The sequence below is a fragment of the Antechinus flavipes genome, chromosome 5 (genome assembly GCF_016432865.1).
Source record: "Antechinus flavipes isolate AdamAnt ecotype Samford, QLD, Australia chromosome 5, AdamAnt_v2, whole genome shotgun sequence".
NCBI lineage: Eukaryota > Metazoa > Chordata > Mammalia > Dasyuromorphia > Dasyuridae > Antechinus > Antechinus flavipes.
The window spans coordinates 132,934,239-132,958,950 of record NC_067402.1 but is presented as its reverse complement, the minus strand read 5'-3'; the positions used below and the strand labels follow the sequence as shown (position 1 = coordinate 132,958,950).

The following is a 24,712-nucleotide window of genomic DNA, read 5'->3' as shown; positions in this document are numbered from 1 at the left end:
TAGGAAAGATTCAAATAAAAAGAAAATGTTGCTACTTTAAAAAAAAGAAAAAGAAATGATGTATGTGATTAATAAAATTAGCTCAGTTTAATTTATTAGTTCAGTGTTGTTGGGTTTTTGTTTTTATGATGTGTTTTGGTTTTTCATCTGATTTATATCTCCATTGATTTTCAGATTTTCCATTTTGGTGTTTAATTGAGGATTCAATTTTTCTTTTTCTAATTTCTTTTTATAAATTACATGCCCAATTCATTGATCAGCCAATTCTTCATTTTACTGATGTAAATAAATTTTTAGATATATACAACTTCTTCTAAATACTGCTTTGGCTATGCCCCACTCATTTTGGAATGTTGTCATTCATTCTCTTTAACGAAATTATCAATTGTTTCTGTGGCTTGTTCTTTGACCCACACATCCTTTAGAATGTTTAGTTTCCACTTAGATTATATTTGTGTTTCTATGAACCTATGTTAAATGTAATTTTTATATTGCAATGTGGTCTGAAAAGATTGCATTTAATAGCTCTATTTTTCTTCATTTTTTTGTGGAGATTATTATGCCCTAACACAGTTTTTTCAAAGGTATCATATACATCTGAGAATAAGATATCCTCCTTTCCATTTTGCATTTCATTTTCTCCAGAGGTTTCACATATCTAATTTTTCTAAAGTTATATTAATCTCCTTTATTTTTTATTTTTTTTATAGTTAGATTTACCTAGCCCTGAGAGGGAAAGTTGAAGTCCTCTGCTAATATAATTTTACTATATATTTCCTCTTGCAATTCTTTTAATTTTTCCTTTAAGAATTTGGTTTTACCTGCCTTTTTTGAGAGAGAATTTTCCTCTCAAACCTTCATTTTTTGTACTCTCTTTCTATGAAGAATCCATCTCACTGCCCTAATAGTGATAAAGTTTTTAGAAGATATGCAAATGCTTTCTGCATATAGTAAGATACATAATTTAACTTTTTTGAGATTCTTATGATATTTTCTTTCATGTTTACTTTTTCATGCTTTTCTTGAATGTTGTAGTTCAGTTTTTTGTTTTTTTTTACCCCTTTGGAAATGTCTGAAATCTATTTCATTTATTTATTTATTTTTTACTTTTGAAAGAGTATACTCTTTTGCCTTCTGGAATCTTAAATTACAAGCTGTTTGTTTTTTTTTTTTTAATGTAGTAGTTGCTGAATTTTGTTTTATCCTTACTGTAGCTCCATGGTATTTAAATATTTTCTTTTTGTTTGCTTACCCATATAACCAATTCTGCCTTTTTTAAGGAGTTATTATCATCAATGAATTTTTCTGTCTCTTTTTACTTTGGACTAATTCTATTTTTTAGAGTGTTATTTTTCTTCAATATTTTTGGTGCCTCTTTTACCAAGGCTGTTATCTGTTTATTCATACTTTTCTTTTTTGCCTACATTTCCTTACTTAATTTTTCCTCAGCCTTTTAAATTAGATTTTGAAAGCCAATTTTTTTAACTTTTAAAGAATTTTTGTTCTGCTCATGTCTAATTCACATTTTTCTTGGATGCTTTCCTTGTACCTGTTTTTACTTCATTGTTTTTTTCTGAATTTTTATCTTGCTTTTCCTTGTTACTATAGTATCTTTTTATGGTTAGGTTCTTTTTTGTTGTCATTTACTCACTCCTTGATTTAGAAGTTTATATTAATGGTGGGTTTTGTTCTCAGCATGGGGATTGAGGAGTTCTGTTTTAGATTTTAGGCTTTTTCACAATTTTGTTTTTAGAGCTAATTCTGGGGGTTTGGAAGTTTTCAGTGCTTCCAGTGTAGCATAATTTAAGTAGAGAAACACTAATGTATTAGTCTGCCCTGATTGTTTTTTCTTACCTAAGAAAGGCTTTGGATCCCTTGAGGTTTTAATTGATTCTACTTCTTAGGGCACTTCTTTCTTTGAGCTGGAAGTTTTATTTACTATTACAGCTTCTTATCTTTTTTGTTCGAAAGTGTTTCTCTCTACTCTTGTAGATCCCAAAATGGGTATAAGTAAAGGAGTTTCCAAACAGTTGCTCTTTGGTGCTCCTCCTCTCTCTTAATCAAAAGTCTTTTTCACCACCTTTCAACTAGGACCCAGAAGTGGTTCTGGGTAATAGCGTTTCCAGATAGTATCTCGTCCTGTTATCTAGTGCTAATTCAGTAATACCCTACAATCTCTTTCTGATCACTTGTCAGGTTCTCTTAATGTCTTTGGCTTTTGAGCATTTCCAATACTACTGCTACTTCTGTCCCACCAGTAGTTTTTCATCAATATGAGCTATGAGTCACCCTCCATCCCAGTATCATGGATCTCTTTTTTAACAATCTGTATTATCTTGGACCAGAAGGTCTCTGATGTTTTGTTAGCTCTTCCACTCCTAAATTTGATTTGAGGAATTTAGAGTTGTTTAGAGGGGACTGTTGGGAGAATTGACTTAATGCTTCTCTACCCTACCACCTAGGTTATGTTGCTCTTATTTATTTTTTTTTTAAGATTATCAGCTTTCGACTTCCGGTTAAGATGGCGGAGAGGAGGCTCACAGTTGCATAAGCTCCGCGCTTTCTCTCACTATCCACTTCATTACAAGCCTCTGAATCAATGCTTGACTGAAAAAAACCCACAAATAGTTACCAAGAGAAGCCATCCTTGAGATCCGCCAAGAAAGGTCTGTCTTTACTGGAGGGCTGGGGCGGTTTTAGATCCGGCGCAGGCTGAGGGCAGCGGCAGTGAGAGCACGGGAGCAGAGCTGAGAGGGGGTGGGGAGTGATCGTAGCCGTCTCTGCGGGGAGAGCTTCGCTACAGGTTTGGAACCTGCAGCAAGTCAACAGCCCAGCAGAGAAGCTAAAAACACCGGGGCTGAAGAACACAACCGCAAACAGCTGGAGTCTCTCAGGACCTGGCCGCCCCCCCCTTCCCCCCCCTCAGTGACTCAGCACGCTTTGGGATCTCAGAGCGCAGGCGCAGCACAGTCCTGCTAGTGCCTCACTGCTGCCACCTGCAGTCTGTAGAGGAAGCTCGATAACACACCCAGCCCCCCCCCAAAGAAAAACTCCAGTTTTTTCTGTTTTTCTTTGGTAGTTTGTCTCTGATTAATAGACAGAATGAGCAAGAAGCTGAAGAGGACTTTAACCCTTGACAGCTTCTATACAGATAGAGAGCAGACTCTAAATCCTGAGGAGACTAAAAACAGGCAGTCCCCAGGTGATTCCCCAAAGGAGGAGAGCGTCTGTTCCTCAGCACAGATGAACCTCATAGAAGTGATTAAAAAGGCTCTCACAAGGGAGCTAGAAGAAAAATGGGGAAAGCAGAGTGAGGCTTGGGAAAAGGAGAGGGAGGCTTGGCAAAAGGAGAGGGAAGCTTAGGAAAAGGAGAGGGAGGCTTGGCAAAAGGAGAGGGAAGCTTAGGAAAAGGAGAGGGAGGCTTGGCAAAAGGAGAGGGAGGCTTGGCAAAAGGAGAGGGAAGCTTAGGAAAAGGAGAGGGAGGCTTGGCAAAAGAGCCTGGAGAAAGTTAAAGAGAGAGTGGATAAAGAAGTAAAATCCTTGAAAAATAGGATTAGTGAACTGGAAACAGAAAACAGCTCTCTAAAAAGCAAAATTGGCGAAATGGAAAAAAATTCCACAGAACAAAAGAACTCAATTGGACAATTAGAGAAAGATTTTAAAAAAGTGAGTGAAGAGAATACTTCACTGAAAATCAGAATTGAACAAGTGGAATTGAATGACTCGAGGAGACAAGAAGAATCAGTCAAGCAAATCCAAAAAAATCAAACAATGGAGAAAAATGTGAAATACCTTCTGGGGAAGACAACAGACCTGGAAAACAGATCCAGGAGAGACAATCTGAGAATCATTGGACTCCCAGAAAAACATGATGAAAAAAAGAGCCTGGACACTGTCTTCCAGGAAATTATCAAAGAGAACTGCCCAGAAGTCATAGGAACAGAGGAAAAAATAAACATTGAAAGGATTCATCGTTCACCCACTGAAAGGGATCCTAAAATCAAAACACCAAGGAATATAGTGGCCAAATGCCAGAACCCTCAGGTGAAAGAAAAAATATTGCAAGTGGCTAGAAAAACCCAATTCAAGTATCAAGGAGCCACAATAAGGATCACCCAGGATCTGGCAGCATCCACATTAAAAGATCGAAGGGCCTGGAATATGATATTCCGAAAGGCTAAGGAACTTGGTATGCAACCAAAAATAACTTACCCAGCGAGAATGAGCATCTTTTTCCAGGGAAGAAGATGGACATTCAACGAAGTAAGCGAATTTCATCTATTTCTGATGAAAAAACCAGAACTTAACAAAAAGTTTGATCTACAAATATAGAACTCAAGAGAAATCTAAAAAGGTAAAGATTAATCTTGGGAACTATATTTTGACTATATAGATGTATAAAGAATACATGTATACCTTGTTCTAGAAACTAGTGGTGGAAAGGACATTGTACTAGAAAAAGGGTAAAGTGGGGGTAGTACATCTCATGAAGAGGCATAGGAAACCTATTATATCTGAGAGAAAGAATGGAGGGGGATGAATATAGTGGGTATCTTACTGCCTTCAGAATTGGCTTTAAGTGAAAAATCTTAAGACATATTCAATCTATGGTGAAACTTCTCCCATCTCATTGAAAAGTGAGAAGGGAAAAGTGGAAAGGGAAGGAATAAGCTAAGCGGAAGGGAATACGGGAACTGGGAGGGAAAGGGGTAAGATAGGGGGAAGAACTCTAAGGCGGGGAGAGGGACACTAAAAAGAGAGGGCTGTGAGAAGCAAGGGTGCTCACAAGCTTAATACTTGGAAGGGGGGAAAGGGGAAAGAAGGGAGGAAAGCATAAACCGGGGTTAACAAGATGGCAAGTAATACAGAATTGGTCATTCTAACCATAAACGTGAACGGGGTAAACTCCCCCATAAAGAGGAAGCGGTTAGCAGAATGGATTAAAAGCCAGAATCCTACAATATGTTGTTTACAGGAAACACACCTGAAGCGGGGAGATACATGCAGGTTAAAGGTAAAAGGTTGGAGCAAAATCTACTATGCTTCAGGTGAAGTCAAAAAAGCAGGGGTAGCCATCCTGATCTCAGATCAAGCTAAAGCAAAAATTGACCTACTTAAAAGAGATAAGGAAGGACACTATATCTTGCTAAAGGGTAGCATGGATAATGAAGCACTATCTATATTAAACATATATGCACCAAGTGGGGTAGCATCTAAATTCTTAAAAGAGAAACTAAGAGAGCTGCAAGAAGAAATAGACAGTAAAACTATAATAGTGGGAGATCTTAACCTTGCACTCTCAGAATTAGATAAATCAAACCAGAAAATAAATAAGAAAGAAGTCAAAGAGGTAAACAGAATACTAGAAAAGCTAGATATGATAGATCTCTGGAGAAAATGTAATGGAGACAGAAAGGAATACACTTTCTTTTCAGCAGTTCATGGAACCTATACAAAAATTGACCATATATTAGGACATAAAAACCTCAAACTCAAATGTAGTAAGGCAGAAATAGTAAATGCATCCTTTTCAGACCACGATGCAATGAAAATTACATTCAACAAAAAAGCAGGGGGAAGTAGACCAAAAAATAATTGGAAACTAAATAATCTCATACTAAAGAATGACTGGGTAAAACAGCAAATCATAGACATAATTAATAACTTCACCCAAGAAAACGATAATAATGAGACATCATACCAAAATGTATGGGATGCAGCCAAAGCGGTAATAAGGGGAAATTTCATATCTCTAGAGGCCTATTTGTATAAAATAGAGAAAGAGAAGGTCAATGAATTGGGTTTGCAATTAAAAATGCTAGAAAAGGAACAAATTAAAAACCCCCAGTCAAACACTAAACTTGAAATTCTAAAAGTAAAAGGTGAGATCAATAAAATTGAAAGTAAAAAAACTATTGAATTGATTAATAAAACTAAGAGTTGGTTCTATGAAAAAACCAACAAAATAGACAAACCCTTAGTAAATCTGATTAAAAAAAGGAAAGAGGAAAATCAAATTGTCAGTCTTAAAAATGAAAAGGGAGAACTCACCACTAACGAAGAGGAAATTAGAGCAATAATTAGGAGTTACTTTGCCCAACTTTATGCCAATAAATTCGACAACTTAAATGAAATAGAAAAATACCTCCAAAAATACAGCTTGCCCAAACTAACAGAGGAAGAAGTAAATATCCTAAACAGTCCCATCTCAGAAAAAGAAATAGAACAAACTATCAATCAACTCCCTAAGAAAAAATCCCCAGGACCAGATGGATTTACATGTGAATTCTACCAAACATTTAAAGAACAATTAACTCCAATGTTATATAAACTATTTGAAAAAATAGGGATTGAAGGAGTCCTACCAAACTCCTTTTATGACACAGATATGGTACTGATACCTAAACCAGGTAGGCTGAAAACAGAGAAAGAAAATTATAGACCAATCTCCCTAATGAATATTGATGCTAAAATCTTAAATAAAATATTAGCAAAAAGATTACAGAAAATTGTCACCAGGATAATACACTATGACCAAGTAGGATTTATACCAGGAATGCAGGGCTGGTTCAATATTAGGAAAACTATTAGCATAATTGACTATATCAATAACCAAACAAACAAAAACCACATGATCATCTCAATAGATGCAGAAAAAGCATTTGATAAAATCCAACATCCATTCCTAATAAAAACACTTGAGAGCATAGGAATAAATGGACTTTTCCTTAAAATAGTCAGGAGCATATATTTAAAACCATCAGTAAGCATCATATGCAATGGGGAAAAACTGGAACCTTTCCCAGTAAGATCTGGAGTGAAGCAAGGTTGCCCACTATCACCATTATTATTTAATATCGTATTAGAAACACTAGCCTCGGCAATAAGAGTCGAGAAAGATATAAAAGGAATTAGAGTAGGCAATGAGGAAACCAAACTATCACTCTTTGCAGATGATATGATGGTATACCTAGAGAACCCCAGAGATTCTACCAAAAAGCTATTGGAAATAATTCATAATTTTAGCAAAGTAGCTGGCTACAAAATAAATCCCCATAAATCCTCAGCATTTTTATACATCACCAACAAAACCCAACAGCAAGAGATACAAAGAGAAATTCCATTCAGAATAACTGTTGATACCATAAAATATTTGGGAATCTATCTACCAAAGGAAAGTCAGGAATTATATGAGCAAAATTATAAAAAAGTCTCCACACAAATAAAGTCAGACTTAAATAATTGGAAAAATATTAAGTGCTCTTGGATCGGCCGAGCGAACATAATAAAGATGACAATACTCCCTAAACTAATCTATTTATTTAGTGCTATACCAATCAGACTTCCAAGAAAATATTTTAATGACCTAGAAAAAATAACAACAAAATTCATATGGAACAATAAAAAGTCGAGAATCTCAAGGGAATTAATGAAAAAAAAATCAAATGAAGGTGGCCTAGCTGTACCTGATCTAAAATTATATTATAAAGCAGCAGTCACCAAAACCATTTGGTATTGGCTAAGAAATAGATTAGTGGATCAGTGGAAAAGGCTAGGCTCACAAGACAGAATAGTCAACTATAGCAATCTAGTGTTTGACAAACCCAAAGCCCCTAACTTCTGGGAAAAGAATTCATTATTTGATAAAAACTGCTGGGATAATTGGAAATTAGTATGGCAGAAATTAGGCATGGACCCACACTTAACACCATATACCAAGATAAGATCAAAATGGGTCTATGACCTAGGCATAAAGAACGAGATTATAAATAAATTAGAGGAACATAGAATAGTTTATCTCTCAGACTTGTGGAGGAGAAAGAAATTTGTGACCAAAGATGAACTAGAGACCATTACTGATCACAGAATAGAAAATTTCGATTACATCAAATTAAAAAGCCTTTGTACAAATAAAACTAATGCAAACAAGATTAGAAGGGAAGCAACAAACTGGGAAAACATTTTCATAGTTAAAGGTTCTGATAAAGGCCTCATTTCCAAAATATATAGAGAACTGACTCAAATTTATAAGAAATCAAGCCATTCCCCAATTGATAAATGGTCAAAGGATATGAACAGACAATTTTCAGAGGATGAGATTGAAACTATTACCACTCATATGAAAGAGTGTTCCAAATCATTATTGATCAGAGAAATGCAAATTAAGACAACTCTGAGATACCACTACACACCTGTCAGATTGGCTAAGATGACAGGAAAAAATAATGATGAATGTTGGAGGGGATGCGGGAAAACTGGGACACTAATGCATTGTTGGTGGAGTTGTGAACGAATCCAACCATTCTGGAGAGCAATCTGGAATTATGCCCAAAAAATTATCAAAATGTGCATATCCTTTGATCCAGCAGTGTTTCTATTGGGCTTATATCCCAAAGAAATACTAAAGAAGGGAAAGGGACCTGTATGTGCCAAAATGTTTGTAGCAGCCCTGTTTGTAGTGGCTAGAAACTGGAAAATGAATGGATGCCCATCAATTGGAGAATGGCTGGGTAAATTGTGGTATATGAATGTTATGGAATATTATTGTTCTGTAAGAAATGACCAGCAGGATGAATACAGAGAGGCTTGGAGAGACCTACATGAACTGATGCTAAGTGAAATGAGCAGAACCAGGAGATCATTATACACTTCGACAACGATATTGTATGAGGACATATTTTGATGGAAGTGGATTTCTTTGACAAAGAGACCTGAGTTTCAATTGATAAATGACGGACAAAAGCAGCTACACCCAAAGAAAGAACACTGGGAAACGAATGTGAACTATCTGCATTTTTGTTTTTCTTCCCGGATTATTTATACCTTCTGAATCCAATTCTCCCTACGCAACAAGAGAACTGTTCGGTTCTGCAAACATATATTGTATCTAGGATATACTGCAACATATCCAACATATAAAGGACTGCTTGCCATCTAGGGGAGGGGGTGGAGGGAGGAGGGAAAAAAAATCGGAACAGAAATGAGTGTAAATATAATGTAATTATTAAATAAAAAAATTAAAAAAAAAAAAAAAAAAAAAAAGATTATCAGCTTTCTTGTTTGTGGCAGGTCTCTTTGTAGTGGCCAGAAACTGGAAACTGAATGGATGCCCATCAATTGGAGAATGGCTGAAGAAATTGTGGCATATGAGTGTTATAGAATATTATTGTTCTGTAAGAAATGACCAGCAGGATGATTTCAGAAAGCTTGGAGGGACTTACATGAACTGATGCTGAGTGAAATGAGCAGGACCAGGAGATCATTATATACTTCAACAACAATACTATATAATGATCAATTCTGATGGACATGGCCATCTCCAGCAATGAGATAAACCAAATCAGTTCCAATAGAGCAATAATGAATTGATCTAGCTACACCCAGCGAAAGAACTCTGGGAAATGACTATGAACCATTACATAGAATTCCCAATCCCTCTATTTTTGTCCGCCTGCATTTTGATTTCCTTCACAGGCTAATAGTACACTATTTCAAAGTCCAATTATTTTTGTACAGCAAAATAACTGTTAGGACATGTATACTTATATTGTGTTTAATTTTACTTTACCATATTTAACATATATTGGTCAACCTGCCATCTGGGGCAAGAGATGGGGGGAAGGAAGGGAAAAATTAGAACAAAAAGTTTGGTAATTGTCAATGCTGTAAAATTACCTATGCATATAACTTGTAAATAAAAAGCTATAATAAAAAATAAAGATATAACAATATCTTTTTAAAAAAGATAATGGGGGAGCTTTTTATAAATATCAGAATGATATTCTTTATAACTGTAGTAAGATTTATAATAAATTACATTATTTATTTTAAAAAAGATTATCAGCATTCTTGTGAAGTTACTTATGATTTCAACTTCATATCATCTTCATGTTATCCTTCTCACCTTATATCAGTTGTCAAATTTTATTTCTACCTCTACAGCATCTCTTGGAACTCACTCATTTTTAACAAATATATACTGTCTTAGTTTAGGATTTCATCATGTCTTACATAGACTATAGAAGTAAAATCTTGAATTATTTTTTACTACACTCCAATCTATTCTTCACATAGTTGCCAAGGCAATTTTCTTGAATGTCAGAACTGCCCATGTTACGCTTTCTTCTCAGTATATTCTTCTGGCTTTTTAAATTGTTTCCAGGATCAAATATAAGCATCTTCATAGTTTGGCCCATTCCCACTTCTCTGATCTGATTTTCCTTCTCTGTGTCTATTCAGTGATCTAAAGCCTGGACCATGTGCTTTTTCTCATACAAGATGCTTCTCCTTTCTTTGTGTCTTTGCACTGGACAACCCCTTTGTCAGGAATGTTCTGCTCCTTTAGTTTTACCTTTTGTTTCCCTAATTTCCTGCAAGGATCAACTCAAAATTTGAATTTATGCAGGTCTTTTCCTTGTCTTCTGTCCACTCTCTAATGCCTTCTTCATCTGTCTGATTGTCTTCCATTTTTTCTTTCAGTCTCATGATATATACCTCTTTATGTACCTGTCTTTTAAATTAATCACCTTGAACAAAGATACCTTTTTTGCTTTCCTTTCTTCCATAGTGCTTAGCACAATACTTGGCATATAATCAAATTAGACAAAAATGATTTCATAAGCCCAAAGGCCAGAATACTTCATTTTATTTATATTTTCATTTGAAATTTTAAAGTAAGCATTGTCATCATTTTACAAAGGAAGACAGTTAAGCATTGAATGGTGGAACCTACCAGATGTTTCCCCCTAATATACTGCACTTGTGAAGTCAGTTCATTTTTTAGAAATCATTTACAATTTTTTAGTATGTAACAAATGAAGTTCAGATAGTTTGCTATGTAAATCTCTTCACAATCTAGCTTTTACATTTATTTAATATTTGTCCCCTACTGTTTATTCTTTCCAAGGTAGACTACTTATCTATTTACTAAACACATCCAAAATTCTTCTACCGTAATCTCTTTGCTTACATATTTAACTGTACCTGGAATGTCCTCCACAGCTCTTGTTGCTTTTACCTGTTGTAATAGTAAAAAGTAAATAATAAAAAAGTTCAAATAGGAAGAATTACATGAATAGCCAAGTATTTCTCCCCTGTGAGAACTCTCAGACCATTTAAATTATATTCTTGTTGAACACATTCCAATTTATGCTATCTGTTTTATCTGTACATATGTTTAACTTGTATCTTTTAGACTCCTTGCGGCAGTTACATATTTTGTTTATTTTTGTATTTCCCTTAGCATCTAGCAGAATTCTCAGTAATCAATAGAAGATACTCAATAGGAGATGCTCAACAAATTTTTGTTGAATTCAGCCAATTTGTCAAGAATCATTAACCCCCAGTTGGATGCGAGTCCAGGGACTAGTCCAGGGACATAGAGTAGAGGATTTAAAATTACATCAGATGGGGGTAGGAAGTAAGATTTTGCATATTTGAAAACTCATAGCATTGACCAATTTTCTTGTAGAGTTTATAGACTTTATGTTCTAGGAAGTTTGTTGAATTAATTGTGAAGTAAATTACAGGTTATTTTCTAAAGCAATAAAGATGTTTCTTGTCTATTAACAGGCTCATTGTAATGTGATGCTGGACCTGAACATACTTAATAACTCCCGTTCAAGGTTGAATTAGGAAGTTTTGTGCAGACCTGGAAGAAGCAGGTAAATGTTTTATTACTATTTGTCCTGATGTTATCCATTTTACTTCCTCCTTATTCTGTCACATTTTATTTCACCAAATTATGATCATTTTTATAAAAATTGGTCAGTACTCTGCAAAGATATTAGTCTGGTGATGACAAGCATACATAAGATTATTTTCATTGTATTATCTTGGATTTCTTTCTCATCATGTACTTTTTTTCCTAGTTTTCAAGCTTAGCATTGAGTTTGAAGTTTATCTAGGAAATTTGTGCTTTAGAACTAGGGAAACACTTATATAAGGAAAGCCCATTCGAAAAAGCACCCTTAATCAGTGCAAGAGACGTCTTTTCTGCAAATTACAAACTTAGGGAGTTTCCTAGAATAGTCAAAAGTTAAGTGACTTGCCCAAGATTTCACAGACTGTATGTGCATGAAGCTAGACTTAAATACAAATTTATGATCAAAACTATTTAATAACATCATTTGAGTGATTTACTTTATACAGGAAAGATAAAGTCTTTATTTATGTTTTATTTATGTTAGTCAGAATATAATATTTTCTGTAACTAGTGTCCCTAATAGTGTCCCATCTAAAATAAGTACAGTTATCTATTGTAAATATATAGTACATGTATATTCCTTTTTGTTTTAGTTTAGATCTATATTTTCGTCAATGTAAGGAACTCTGTAGTTTGGAAACTCTCCCTAGCAATGACAATTAGCAGTTCTTTGTACCTTGTTTTACTGTGCTGCCTGCCAATACAGAGCCTAGAAAGCTTGCTCCATTGTCACATAAATATATTAGTCAGAAGCAAGAATGAAACTCATCTTTTATAGCCCACCTAAGATACCTTCTTATTCCATGGTATTCTTATATCTTCAGTGTACCTAGAAATCTTCCATTAAGTTTTGTTTTGAAATGCCAGTCCCTTTTTACTTTAGCTACATGAGTACCAATTGGCACTACACAAGTGTAGAAGTGTTATATAATTCTTCAATAGAGCATAGCATATATGTGCTCATATAAAAAGTGTAGCCATGTAATTTGTATAAAAGTGGAGATGTACAGGTTGTGGTTGTCATGAAGATAGATCTCTAGAGACTGACCTAATCCTTTCCTTGAAAGGATAAAGTAATAGAATCATGGCTGGCTACTTATTCCATCAAACTCCAAAAGAGATATCAGGCTAGATTCATTTGAGTTCCTCATCATATATTGCCCATCTGGGATTGCAGTTTTTGAGTTTGAAGGGAAAGTCACTTGCCCATTTGGTATTGCAGTTTTTGAGTTTGAAAGGAAAGTCACTTCCCTGACCACCCTTAAGAGGGAAAGCAGCCTTTTAGTTCTAATGCACTCCTGACCTTCTTCCATCAAAGTTGGCCATATATTAAAAAGAACCTTCACAAATATCAAATAAGCATATTTTCCCAATAATACACTAAACAGAAATTAAAATACTACAATTTAAAATATTCCAGAAAATATGCAAGTGAGTGAATTCTTAAGTTAGAAGGCAAATAAGTTTTCAACCAGATTAAAAGAAAGAAGCCAATATCACCCATGGAATTTTGAAAATCTCTATGAAGTTGAGCTGGAAATCAGGGACATATTAAGCACTTTACTACAGATTCCAGTTTCCAATCTCTTCTTTTTTGTGGGTTCCTTTGGAGAAAACTTAGGAATTTCTTTTATCCCTCTCTAAAAGATGCTCTGGTACCACCTCCAGGGCCTCCTGAGATATAGTGATACCTTAGCTTTCTCCCTACCAGTTAGAAACTGTGCTCTGTATTACAAGTAGCTCATAATATATCCCCGAATAAATGGTACAGTAGATAAAGTACCAGACCTAGTCAGGAAGACCTGAGTAAATCTTGCCACAGACACTTACTAGCTATGTCACTCTAAGCAAGTCACTTAATCACTGCTTGCTTCAGTTTTCCTCATTTGTAAAATGGGAATAATAGTATTTCCCGGAGTTGTGAGTTGGTAAAATTCCTGACACATAGTAGACACGTTTTGAAGTATATTACAATATGGACATTTGTTTTACTTGACTATTCCCATTTGTTATGAAGACTTTGTATTTCTTTTTTATGGCAGCAGAGATGAGCAAGAGAAAAAAGAAGGTGGATAATTTAAAAAAAAATGAGGCAGAATAGGGTCAAGTGATCAGTACAGTTTAATGATAGTTTATTTACTTATAAACGTCTTGTGCTTTCTGTTTCACTAATGAAAATTTCCTTCTATGTTTTACATTTTATTTTATTATACTTTTTGTCTTTTTTCATGTATATTAAAATTAGCTTTAATTCTAGGAAGATGTTATATTTATTATAAATCAAAATGGTCTAAAAGTGGAGGTTTTTTTAAACTCTGAAAGAAAATATAAAAACAAAGTCTAGGGTATCCTTATCAGGAAGGAATATAGTTTGGTCCCCCACAAAATAAGGGCCTAGAGTATAAAAACTTGATGTTTTCTCTAAATTCTTATATTATGTGTTGTGACAAGTTACTCTTTTTCTAATGTTAGAAAAGATATATATTTTTTTAAATTAAGGTAGTTTTATCATGTAAAAGTAAAAGATACCTAGACTTTCATGGAAATGGTGTGGTTGGAGAATATTTAAGCATTTGTGTCTGTTTTAACATTAGAATTTGGCAAACTTTTGCCTTGGTTGGTTTCATAGAAATAGAAGAATCCTCAAGAACTCACCTGGCTCCAACTACTAGTTTCAGTCAAGTAAAATGAGTAAAAATCCTCATTTTATAGATGGGTAAACTGATTTATTGATTTGCCCTGTCCCCATTAAGGCTTGAGTACGGACTAGAACCTAGGTATCTTTCCTCTAACTGTAGACTCTTTCTCCTACTATACCAATTTTTGATCTTTATTTTTAAAGAGTTTATGTTTTATAGTAGTTATAGGCAAATATTAGTTTTTATCTTTGTTGATGCAAAGGTATGGAAATAAAGTGACATATCAATTCATTATAGAGGTGACAAATCAAGCATAAACGTTCATAATTGCTGATGTCTTCCCTATTATATTTTTTTGAAGGGAGGTTAAAAGCACCTTAATGTCTTTGGTATCTCCCATTCTCTTGGAATCTTTATTTATTTAAAATACTTTAGAAAATGAATTCCAAGTGTTCTTTAAGATTGTGTTGCTTTGAGCAGAATTTTCTTGTTTGTATTTGATCAAATTCTGCTTCTCGACTTTATCTTTTCACTGTAGTTCTGCTTCTCCACCTGTTACTAAATTGGTAGAGTCCAAATGTGGTAATTCCTCTAGTCATCAATGAAAAAAGCCAGAGTTCATGTATTTTGTTCCTTTATTGGTATATCCCTTCCAGATTCTCATAGAGATGCTCTCCAACTTATTGAATTTTTATCTTTCACCATGCTCCCAGAAGGCTCATTTTCTCTTTAACTGTCTTTTTGACATTATTTGTTTATTATTTTCCTGAAGAGTATGAGAGAGGGGAGCAGAGAGGAGAGAGAGGAAGAAGGAGAGGGAGAGGGAAAGAGAGAACTTTTTGAAAGATGAATTTTTTTTTAATTTTTTATTTTAAATGAATATTTCTTTGGGCTATCATTTCTTTCTAATTGATAAGAAAATCCTGCCCCTGACACTTAAGCTGTATGACCTGGGCAGTACCTGTATTTCCTTATCTGTAATATGTGGGAATTAGATTTATGAGATTCTCTCTCTTGGCTGAGTTTTTTATTTTTTTTTTTATTTTTATGTTTCTGGCTCTTTCTTCTATCTTTATTTCTGTCTTTATTTTGCAGTGAAGCAAATTATCTTAAGAAAAGTTTATAACATCTGAAATAACTTTTATTTTCTACTTTTCTGAGTCAACTTTTTATTCAATGATCACTGGAATTGCCTTCATTCCATACAATATCTTCTGCTTTTCTTTATGCTTTTTTCCTAATTTATGTTTTCACTTTAATTAGCATCAAATCTAATTGCATATAGAAAAATTATTTTGCTATGACTTGTCATTTTGCCTGTGCTAAAATAGTTTAATGCTGTTTGTTGATATTTGTAACTGGTATCTTTTTGACTTTTTTATAGAGAATATTGATAGTATTTAATTTTTTGATTGAGTTCATTTCTTCAGCCCAGGTCATATTTTAAGACACAGTTTTCACCATTATTCCACTGCATCTCCTTTAACACTGAACTCATTGCATATCAATGTTAATATGTATATATGTATGTATACTTATTTTGGAAGAGTTTCAAGTTTTTCATACAATTTTCCAACTTCTAAGTCAACAGATAATGTTGGAATCCTTACTAACTGCTAGCTAATTAGAGTTGATCTAATCTTACAAGAAGATGTTTTGGGCAGAACCTGAAACAAGGTACTAAGTAGAACTAATTAATACAAGGCTTGTGTTCACACCTTTACTCATTGGAGTTCACAAATATGCCAGCTTCACAAAGTAAACTTTCTAACTTTAAGGGAGTCCACACCTCCCTTAAAGCTCTTTGGGCCAGAGAGCACTATGGGAGAAAACCCATAATCCCATTCTCTCAGAAGATTCACATATAAGGCGAGACAGCCATTCCAGAATACTTTTTTCCTCTTGGCTGGCTGGTGGCAGACGAAGAGTTTTCAGAGGATAAAGCTACGAGTGGAGAGTTCAGTGGACAACCAGATTCATCTTCATCTCACACCACTGTAGTTGGTGGCTGGGCTCCCCAGAAGGAGACAAGAGAGACATTCCATCTCTGTGTTGGTTGGAGGCTGAAGAAAGCAGAGGCAGAGGCTGAAGGACAGAACCTTTGGATTTGGAGATACTTGGAGGGCCCTAAGCTAAACCCGCTGTGTTCTGAGAAGAACAAGAATTCCAACATTTGAACTCATAACAAGATAACATTGCATAAAAGGCATTTATCTTCATGGTGGTCTATTTGTATTTGTACATTATGAAAATTGAAGGCAAGATTGTAAGATTATAGGATTTAGAGCTGGGTGAGCAAGTGTTTTAGGAAATTACTTTCTGGTCAACTTTGGGTGAGTGTTGAATTGAATTCTGCCAATACTTTTATTCTTCTTTCCAAGAAAAGACTGAATGCCATCCTTCCATTTAGCAGTGATGGTTTTATGTCTCTTGGTTTAAGTTTTACCAAACATGCCAGTATTAGTGTGCTTGTCCAAAATTTTAAAACTGTTTAATTCCAACAGTTTGATTCTGCTACTTATTGTACTTTTAAAGGACATGGTAAATTAATCCAATGTCACACAACTACCAGAAGAGTCAGACTCATCTCCCTGGTGCCAAGTCAAGCACTGTGTCTACTCTTCCATGTATCTTGGACACAATAATAAAAGCAGCTCACGGAGTTTATTTTATATTTAAATGTTATTTCCTTAGGAGCAGTTTACTGTTATATTATCCAGCAATAAAGAAACGCTAGACAGTAGTTGCATTCTGGTGTTTCATTAGACAATATTTCCTCTACTATAAGTGAATCATATCTATAACAGTGATAATTAATAGAATAACAGTTGTTTCCCCCCATTATAGTAATCAAAAAGCTGGGGGTGGGGTACGGGAGGATCTCAAGACATTCCTCAGTTTTCCTCTTGGCAGTCAAATAAACATCCTCAATTCAATTCCATTTAAGAAACATTTGTTAAACAAATGTATTTGAAAGAAACTGTTCTAAGCTTACAAAGAGAACTATAAACAATAATGATGAAAATGTCCCTAACATTGAGGAGTTTATATTCTTTTTTTTTAATCCATACATTTATCTAAACATTTTGGGAATTGCTTCATATTTTCTGCCTGAACCAATTTTTTGGATTAAGGACTTCTATAATTTTACCCTATTTTATTATTTAGTATTTGCTTATATTTATAGTCTCTTAGGCCAAGTGTTAAATGCTCCCTAATTTTATTCTTCATTAATAAGCATTCAAACTTTCCACATTCTTCATGATTTAATGACCTCAATAATAGTTCCTCTTCACTTTTTTGATATATGTGTCAGTCAGATACCTACAGATCACACACACACACACACACACACACACACACACAAATTTTGCCCTATTCTTTTGGGTTTTGCTAATTGTCTTTTTGGAAAAAAAAAAAAGAAAATCCTTTCCTAACTTTGTTATCTTTTAAAGATTCTCTATTGAGTAGAAATATATATAGTTAATCGAGTAAAGATACAGATTTATAATTTGAAAACTAATGAGTTGTTCATTGAATTCGTTCTTCAGTACCTTGACTTTTGCAAGTACATGTGAGCAAAGAATAAGGAAGTATTTTACTATGTTGTAACAAAGAGCTAATCCTTCTAGTTCCTGTTCTATTGATTGTACTGTGATAATATTCAGCAAAGGGTCAATATTATATTAAAAGAACAGAAACTAAAGTTGAAAAACAATGTGTTTTTTTTTTTCTTTTTCTTGTCAAAAAAGAAAGTTTACAAAAGTCAAATTTGTGGCCTGAAGCTATTTGGTAGTAAAATTTTGATGCCATTATACAAAGTAGCAAAATATGGATTTTAACTGGCCTGCTTTTCAGTTCAACTGAAGATTAAGTACATTCTTAATGGTCTGATTTGCTGGGAAGAGCACTATTACAATAATCTGCTTTTTACAGCCCATATCAAATAGGAACTTGCATCACTTATTACAAAGTTTGTGCTTTGGGAGACATTTTCACGGCATCTAGCAGTACTGCCCCACATTTCTTGGAATTAGTCTCTAATGATATCATCTCCCAAAATGAGTTGTTTCTCAAACATACTGATTGTTTTGTGGTTAATGTCTAATCCAATAGCTATATTTAAAATGTCATACAAATTTGTAAGAAAAGGTTCATTGAAACTGCTGTTGTATCCATAATTGTATGAAAATGTTATGGAAGAGATGCCATGCAGTTTGAATGTTTTTTTAGATTTTCTTTTTTTCTACAAGATATAAGCAGGAGAGGGAGAACTCATTTTTAACTGTTAGCAATTCAAGTTTTTAACCATTGTGTGCTCGAGAACAGAGGACTGTTATTGTAGTTATCATATAAAATAAAGTTGGAGTCTAAAGCCTCCTTTTAGCTGTCAGCCTTATTAAGAAGCTACTCATGTGTTGAACCAGGTACCTGTATTGTATAAGCAATGCATTGTAATGTCTAGGGAGAATTTTCTTTCCCACCACTGCTTCATTATTAGGCCTTGCTTCTTCAACTTACTAGCTGCAACTCACAGCACAGTAGGTCTAATATAGATTGACGCCTATGCCAGAAAACTGATTGAAACTTGTGTATCACAGTTGCTAATGCTCACTGAACCATTTTATTGAAGATAAAGTAAATAAAATAGATTGCCATATGAGAATTCTCTGAAATCAAATGGAATAATTTGACAGGTTTAAGCCCATGAAGAAGAAGGCAAAGCACTGAAGCAGACGGAATACTTTTTATGCACAACATAACAGGGCTGGGGGTGGGGAGAGAGTCATCTCTATTGCATTGGCTATAAAATATTAATTTTTTAACAGCGGTTAATTGTCAAAGACAGTCTGTGCTACTGTGTTTGTTTGTCCTTATGCTGTACACTGATCCCCCAACCTCAAAAAGATTTATATAAATAGAAACTTTTGAAGAATAGAACCATGGATGATTTTTTTTTTCTTTCAGTTTTCTGACATTTAAGTGCATGGATCAGTAGCCTTATAGAATTTAATAAACAATACAAATGAACAGGAGAAACTGAATATACTATAGAACATTTTTAGGTTTGAAAAATGATAGTGAAGCCTCTGCCTCTGAAAAATATGGTACTGAGAGTTTTTAACTCTTTTGTTCCATAATAAAAAGGAAAGAAGATGATAAGAGGACATTGCCTTTAGGAAATGCACTATTGGTATTTCATTGGATGTGTTTATTATGTGGAGTTAAAAATAATTCAATCAGATTGAGTTCTGCCATCTGGAAGAACTCTCCTAATGTTACCCTTCAAACAACTTTAAAGTAACTCCTCCTATCAAATTTGGGAGTAGCAGAACTAATAAAATTTGGTCATGGTAAGACATTTTTCTGGCCTTCAAAAACTTAGGAGGGGAGCAAGAGAATTCTGTGACACCATTCTGTGACATCCAGAGACCCATCCAGAGTCCCAACACACTGCGTTGCCAACAATGGCCACAGCAGCAAAAGCAGCTTTGGGAACTCTTACCCTAAAGACAGTAAGGGGATCAGACAACTGTTCAGAAAGAAATTACAATCAAAGTACCAAAATATTGTTTTATAGAAGTAGAAAAATTATAACAAAATTCATCTGGAAGAACAAAAGATCAAGGATATCCAAGGAATTAATGAAAAAAAATTACAAAGGGTGGTGGCTTAGCATTACCAAACCTAAAACTATATTATAAAGCAGTAGTCATTAAAACCATTTAATACTGGCTAAGAAATAGAGTGGTGGATCAGTGGAATAGATTAGATATATACAACACAATAATCAAGTCCTATAGCAATCTAATGTTTAATAAACCCCCAAACTCCAGCTTTTAGAATAAGAACTCACTATTTGACAAGAATTGCTGGGATAACTGGAAAATAATATGTCAGAAACTCAGCATAGATCTATATCTCACATTCCCTACCAAAATAAGGTCAAAATAGATAGATGATTTGGTCATAAAGAGTGATACCATAAACAAATTAGTAGAACAAGGGATAATTTACCTATCAGATCTTTGGAGAAGAGAAGAATTTATGACCAAAAAAAAAAGCTAGAGAACAACATGAAAGGTAAAATGGACAACTTTGCTTACATTAAAGTAAAAAGTTTTTGCAAAAGCAAGACCAACAGAAACAAAATTTAAAGGGAACTACAAAGTTGGGCAAAAATCTTAACAGCCAGTATTTATGATAAAGGTCTCATTGCTAAAATAAAGAACTGTATCAAATGTATATAAAAATATAAATCATTTCTCTGTTGATAAATGGTCAAAGAATATGAATGGACCATTTTCAAATGAAAAATTAAAGCCATTTCTGGTCATATGAAAAATGCTCTAAATCACTATTGATTATAGAAATGCAAATTAAAACAACTCTGAGGTACCACCTCACACCTCTGAGATTGGCTAAGAAGACAAGAAAAGATAAAAAACTGATATACTAATTCACTGTTGCTGGAGTTATGAAATGATCCAACCATTCTGGAGAGCAATCTGGAACTTATGCCCCAAGGCCTATAAGACTGTACATACCCTTTACCCCAGCAATGCCATTATTGGGTTTGTATCCCCAGGAAATCATAAAGGAGGAAAATGGACTCATGTGTGTAAAAATGTTTGTAGCACTCATTATGTGGTAGCAAAAAATTGGAAAATGAGTGGCTGCCCATCAGTTGGGGAATGGCTGAACAAATTTGGCATATGAATGTAATGGAATATTACTGTTTTATAAAAATGATGAACAAATTCATTATAGAAAATCCTGGAAACATTTATATGAACTGATGCTGAGTGAAACAAGCAGAACCAGGAATACATTGTAAACAATAATAGCAAAAATGTTCAATGATCAACTATGAATGACCTGGTTCTCCTCAGGCATTCAGTGATTTAAAGCAATTTCATTAGACTTTGGACAGAAAATGCCATCTGCATCCAGAAAAAGAACTAAAGAGATTGAATGTAAACTAATACATGGTATATTCACTTCTTTTTTCTGTTTTTTTTTTTTCTCTTACTCGGATTTTTCTGTTTTTCTCTGATTTTTCTCTCCCAACATGATTCATAAAGTAATGTGTGCTAAAACTTAATTAGTTTTTAAGAAGAAAAATTACATGGGATCCTTTACTGGCACTGAGTACAGTTGACTCTGATAGGCAATTCTCTTGCTCATAAGCAGTTCTGGATCACAGTTCCAGGGTAGAGAGGAGTATTGGGGGTGCAAATAATTGCATGGGATTAGGGGCTCTGGAAACCATTCCAGGGCCATGAGGAGAGCAAATGCTTCAGCTGCAAAGGAAGAGGGATTTTTCCTGGGTAAAGCTCAAAAGTCCAGACCAGGAGAAATTGTGGCCACATCCAGGGAGAGATCTCTCCCTGGATCACATCACCTTGGAAATACCAAAAGTTGCAGACTCCCAGAACTAGCTCTGAAACCGGCCTTAAGGACAGAGTCTCCCTACTATCAGATAAGCATTCTTCAACTTTAGTGTAAAGTTCAAAGTCAAGAAATAGACTGGAAAAATGAACAAAAAGCAAAACAAGAATTTTACCATAAAAAGCTAGCACCATGGTAGATAAAACCAAGTCAAAAAATCTGAAGAAGGCAACAGTGTAAAAAATAGCTAACAAAAAATGTTTATTGGACTTGATTCAACAAGAATTCCCAGAAGAGGTAAGAATGATAGAGGAAAAATTGGGAAAATAAATAAGAATGAAAAATTAATCACATTTTAATCTTGCATACATTTTAAAGTCCTAGCAATTGTTTTAAAGGGAATTATGCAGTTTCTCCCTCCACAACATACAGGCTATCTGTCCGTTTCTCTCCGTTTCCATTATCAGAAACCTAATAGAATAATTATCAGCCATCTTGACCATTGGCATATCCTTAATTGGTCTTCCACAGTTCACAATTCTGTGTTATATTGAAATTTTTATGTGTAGGATTGGCCATATTCTCTCTGTTCAAAACCTTTCAGTCATTTCCTGTTTTGTGAACAGTTGAGGCTCTGGACTGTTTGATTGTTTTGCTTTCCCAGGTTTATCTGATTTTAATCTCTTTCTATTGCAACCCCATATATTCTGTGATTCACATAATCCAAGTAATTTGTCATCTCTTCAACTTGTCCATAACTGTTACTTTACTTGTATCATTCTCTTTCTGGGAAAATTGTGGCTTTCAGAAATGTTGGTACTCCAGTAATTTGAGTATTAACCCTGAAGTCATGAAGACCTTTGTATCTCTAATACACTCCTGTTCTATTTTTTTGCATTCATTTGTATGTTTTAAATTTTAATTTCTAAAACAAAAGGGTTCAGTTACTGTCAAATTTTCTTTATGCTTAAAGTGAAATATTGTACTTATTTAAAAAGTGAAATCTATTTTTCATTGTTATTTATACTACAAAACCCACTTGGGACAATATTTATTCTTTGAGGGAGAAGAAGAAGGGAGTTTCTATTCAATCAAATTTTACTCTCAGAACTAAGTTGTTGAAAGGCAGCATTATATAGTGGTCAGATAACCATGCTCAGAGCCGGGAAGATTGAGTCCAAATCTTTACTACTAACCATTCAGTTTTTTCAAATAATTTCAAGACGATAAATTGTAGAAAGTTGTTAAGTTGCATTGATAGAGGGAGTTTGCTCACTTCAATTTCCCTACATCATTGAAGTCAGAGTGAGACAAGAATTTGAAGTGAGCAACTCCATGTGGAGGAAGATCCTGTCTGAATGTAATGAATGTTATTTATTTTGTAACAAAACCATTCATCTAAATTATCATCAACATATACTAGTGTCATTCTGCTACCATACTGAGTCCTAAAATGTAAAATGATAGAATTCTCTTCTGGCTCTAAAAGTTATGGTTCTGTTATATCTTTTTTTTAGAATAAGGTAGCCTATCATAAGTATCTTGTTGCATGGCAGTTTTTTCACTAAACATAGTATCCTTCATGATAACCTATCAACTACTTTTCCTTATCCATTCCCATATGTAAATGACTAGAAGCAAAGCACATGTTTTATAAGATGAATTTGAAGCTAATGTAGCTCTTTTCTAAATACAGTTATTTTGTGTCAGTTTGTATGTAGGTTGGGAGCTCTTTAAGTATAGGAGTTCTATATCTTTAAATCTTTTTATCTTCCTGAGTACTTCCTTAGCACTGGTGTTCTCCACATCCTTGACATTTAAGCATTTGTTAAGACTCTGAATTAGTGACTCTTCTAAATAGTGTTTTTTTTTTTTTCAGAGACAGAATTTTCAGCTACAATAATAATGTGTTACCAACTAGAAATCTATAAGATCATCTTTAATGAGTAGGTAGAAATGTTATATAATTGGCATATCAATTATTTGTGAATACGTACTTTTTAAATTCTTAGAAAGTCTGTTCATGTAAGCAGACTATAGAGATAGCCTGCAATTTTATTTGTATTCCATTTGTTTAGCAGATATTTTTCCTCATTTAGATAATAAAGACAAAATATAGCCCAGTCCTATGTGACTTTTATCCTACTTTGAATTAATGGAATGTAAAATTACAATGTATGATGGCAGACAGATTTGCATTTTTATTTCCTATCCTTGTTTTAATGGATTGTTAACTAAATAAGAATTTTTCTTTGAATTCAGTCCCTTTAACCATATTAAACTTATACAGTCTAGATCATGAAGAGGCATAAACCATGAGCCCTTACAAATTCTGATTTCTACTTCTAAAGCCAGTGTTTTCCATAAATGAAATACCAGTTAAGTATTCTGACAGCTCTCTCTCTGTGTACATCTCCGTCTATCTCTCTCTCTCTATTTCTCATCTCTTCTCTATTTTTGTCTCTATTTTGCTAAATCTCTCTCTCTCCCTTTTCTTTCTCTCCTCTTTCTCCTTTCCCCTTTTCCCTTTTCCTTTTTCTCTTCTCCCCTGCCTTCTCTCCATTCTCCATCCTCCTTCTCTTTCCTCCCCTCTCTCTCATCCATCAACATTACACTAATTTTCTTCAAAAATAGATTCAATCCTCCCTACAGTAAGAAATGTCAGTAATTCTATAGCAATTAATAAATATTCTAATGAGATTTTTAAAACATACTCTTGTGGTTGATATTTATAAGATTTCCTTTATCTTTTTTATCACCACTGAAATCATGTAGTAGTATGTTTACAAATAAACTGACTTGAATATGAGGATTCTGTGGAATTAATGACATTTCCTTAAGTAGTCCCATTGATTAACTTTCTTGTGGTATTTTCAAGTATGCCAGAATCCCATTTGACTGTTCGCATTCAAAAATCCATTATTTACACTACAGTTTATAGTACTACAAGCTATTTAATCATTTGTTTTTAAGACAT

At 34.2% G+C, this 24,712-nt stretch overlaps 1 protein-coding gene across 1 annotated transcript in view; it reads left to right on the top strand.

The window, feature by feature from the left end:
- The window catches only part of FOXP2 (forkhead box P2), a 711,055-nt gene that overhangs the window by 251,284 nt on the left and 435,059 nt on the right, over positions 1 to 24,712 (top strand). The window contains exon 3 of the mRNA XM_052001611.1: positions 11,572 to 11,663. The gene's annotated coding sequence lies outside the window, so the exon portion shown is untranslated. The remainder of the gene's footprint in view (positions 1 to 11,571; positions 11,664 to 24,712) is intronic.